Raw genomic sequence first — 3,745 nt, forward strand, 5'->3', positions numbered from 1 at the left:
AGAGAGGACAAACTTGGCTGGAATTATCAAGGGAGGCCTTGAGAAGATCCTTTGAAGGAGGCATCCAGAACTTTGAATTTGAAGTCAGTTGGGACCACAGAAGGTCACTACACCCTTCTGGGGTGCCTCGATTTACCTCTCTGTGGAATGAGGGATTGGACTCAATGATCACTGAGGTCCCCTCCATCTCAGTTTTCTCATGGACCGTGGGCCTACAGGTCTTTAGTATTGGCACAATTTGGGCAGCGGGTATTCAGATAAGACCCAAGACTTAAGTAGAAGTAAAGATGAGGAGGATCATGACCCATGCAGGGGAAACCGAGGAAGCTGGCCTGCCTGGGAGGGAGGATACCTTTCTGGTATGTCTGGGGAGCCCAGGTGAGGCTAGGTTGTGGAGGGCCCTGGATCTGATGGACTACCGGAAGTCCTCATAGATGCTGGAACAATGGAATAGCCTACAAAAGTGGTGTGGCTGGTAAATTCTTCTGGCAATGATGGCGGGTAGGACACCCCGGCTTTGTATGGAGGGTGCCTGCTCATCCTATGTATTATTCTGCCGCCCATTCATTGCCATGGACGCCGTGCCTCCTGCCTTCACCAGGGAGGAGGCCAACTTTGGCTGGGAAATCATAGGACCAAGACAGATGCCAAAACGAGGCTGGCAAAGTCATGTCCATCGGTGCCACCTGGTGGGGAGAAATGAAAGCTCAGGACTTCAGAGCTGGAGAGGGCTTGAGAGACACCCAGACCCACCTATTCCTGGTGAGACTCCTTTCTGCAGCACCCCTTTCAGTCTAGGGGACAGCCAAGGCAGCCTTGGCTTCCGGCGACAGGGAGTCCGTGGTGCCCGAAGGCAGTTCAATTCACTCTGAGCTAGCTGTCACGGGTGGGCAGCATCTCCTTATCTCAAGCCTAGATCTTCCTCTGGGCAATGCCCCCCCCCTTGCCCCTCATTCTGTCCTTAAACTGGAGCAAGTTTCAGAGAGAGACACACCAATAGCAAGAGAGCAACCTTCCCCCCCCCCCCGCCCACTTTTAATCTCCTCGGGGGACCGAGGCATTTAGACACCTGAATATACCAAGAGAAAGAAGGATAACCGGAATCCATCCACTAACAACCTCCACCCAATCTTGGGGCTTAAGATAGCTGAGCCCCCCAGTCTCCTTTTACTGATGAGGAAGCTGAGAGCAAAAGAATGGAGCTGACTTGGCCAGAATCACACAGCTGGTGTCTGAGATGCGATTTGAATGCCGGTCTTCCTGATGCCAAGTTCAGAGTTCTACTGTTTGTTGTTCAATCGTGTCTGACTCTGTGACCCCATTTGGGCTTTTCTTGGTAGTGATACTGGGGGGAATTTGCCATGTCCTTCTCCAGTTCATTTTACACATGGGGAAACTGAGGCAAGAAGGAGTAAGTGACTTGCCCAGGGTCACAGTGTCCGAGGCCAGATTTGAACTTAAAAGGATGAGTCTTCCTGACTCCAGGCCTGGCACCCTATCCACTATGCCACCTAGCTGCGTGCAGGCTTCTAAGCTGCCTCTGTTAAACATTTCCAGGCTCCTGAGTTCAATTTCTCACATTTATTAAACGCCAAGCTTGTCTGACGCCTCATGCTGTTCTATGGACAGGCAAAGACAAAATGAAAAGCATCCTCGTCCTCTACAAGCTGACGTTGTACTGGGGAAGGACCATACCCAAATAGGCGAGCCAGCAAAAGAGAGAACGCTGCCCCTCCGGGAACCAGAGCAGGCCACTCCTGTGGTGACTTTTTGTTTTAAACCTTATCTTTCATCTTAGAATTAATACCAAATATTGCTTCTAAGGCAAAAGAGTGGCAAGAACCAGCAATTGGCATTAAATGACTCGGCCAGGACAACACACAGCTAGGAAGTGTCTACGGTCCTATTCAAACCCAGGACCTCCTGACTCCAGGTCCACTGAAGGCAGCTAGCTGCCCTCGCTAGGTTGACTTTTGAAATAAGAGAAGGATTCTGAAATCTAGGCAGGAGGAGAGAGATCACCCTGCAGATATTGGGCACAGTTTGTGCAATCAGAGGCGGGGTGGCTTGGGGGGTGGCTCTCTGCCAACAACAGCAAGTAGTCCAGAGGGAACCTGGAGTTCATGAAGGTGTGAAGAGAGGGAGAGGCCAGACTGCAGGGCACACCTTAGGTGCCAGGCTGGGGAGTTCGTGTGGTAGCTTAAAGGCTGTGGGGAGTATTGATGGTTTTAGAGCAGAGGAGTAACTCCCAGAAAGAGACTTTAGCTCCAGAAAGCAGAGAGTAATAAGAACCACCCGTTAACCAGTACTCCCACTTGTCTGCAGGAGCCTAATGGAGACCTCCTGTGTGCTAGAAACTGTGGCCACAAACCCCAAAGTGAGACAGGGCCGGAAGAAGCTACATTTGACCAGAAAGAATGGGCCTGGTTTCTGGAGTCTCTAGACTTCTGTCTTTGTCACCCAGACTTTCAGAGATTGAGGGAGGCTCCCCCCATCCCTGGACACGTCTCCCCTTCTCAGGCTCCCCGGACCATCTCTGTGGGCCCTGGTGGCCAGAGCCAGCTTGATTTCAATGGGCCTGCAGAGGCCAGGCCAGAGCTGATCTGCCTTAACTCCCATCTCTCCGTGCCTGAGCGTTTACAAAGCACTCGCCTCACATTAACCCTTGAAGTTAGCCACCAGCGGAGGCATTATTATTCCCACTTTCCAGACACCGAAACTGAGTGTGGGGAGGTAAATGGCCTGCTTGAGGCATACAGTGGGGCCTAGGATTCGAACCCAGGACTACTGGAAACCAGAGCTCTTCCCAGTCCCGCTTAATCTTAAGACTTTCTCTGGAGGCTCCCCTTCTCCCAGGCCTGGAGGGAGACAAGCCGAGGCTCAATATAAGTTGATGTTTGGGAATAGGCAGTATTGGAACAGGATGGGGGCACTGGCAGGAGCAGGCCAGCGAGAGGATGTCCGCCGGATCCGATGGCACGTTGCCCGAGTCCACGTTTCTGCCCCCAAATATACCATTGTTTGGGGGGTTCTGTCAGGCCACTGTCTGACCCCAGCAGGCTGGAGCCGAATTGAGTAAGAGAGTGAGGGAGGAGCGCAGGATGCTTAAATGGATTCTTCCCAGCAGAACAAGCAGGCAGGCAGGAGCCCCTCTCCTAAGGAGATCCGAACATTAGCCAGCTTTCATTGTTCTCAGGCCAGGGCCAGGCGCACTCGAGGCAGGGCAGGCGATTATTTCAAGAAGTCGCTTTATTCCAAAGGGTCGAGAATCTCTGGGGAAACCCAGAAGCTCCTGTAGGTCCGTGTGATTGGCATAATCATTGTTCGGGTCCTCCTTGGTACCAGACTTCTACGCGATCTCTCTCACTCCAATCCTGCTACCTGTATAACCTCTGCTGAATCTCAGTTTCCCTAGTTCCAAAGTCATGGTTTTGGACTGGATCATCTGGGGATCTGCAGAACAAGCCCAGCAACACTGAGATACTCGAAGAGAGCTCTGATGTCCTCCGCCCCACCCCCCACGTCCAAATGGCAAACCACCCCCGGATCTTTGCCAAGAAAACCTCAAATGAGGTCACAAAGCATCAGCATGACTGACACAATTGAACAACTATAAAAAACAAGCACTTAATTAATGCTCCTTCCTTCTCTTCAGCCCTCCCTCCCTCTCCCTACCTCCCTTCTTTCCTCCCTCCTTCCCTCCCTTCATCCCTCCCTCCATCCTTCCCTCATCCCTCTCTCCCTC

Source organism: Gracilinanus agilis, chromosome 3, assembly GCF_016433145.1.
Source record: "Gracilinanus agilis isolate LMUSP501 chromosome 3, AgileGrace, whole genome shotgun sequence".
Taxonomy (NCBI): Eukaryota; Metazoa; Chordata; class Mammalia; order Didelphimorphia; family Didelphidae; genus Gracilinanus; species Gracilinanus agilis.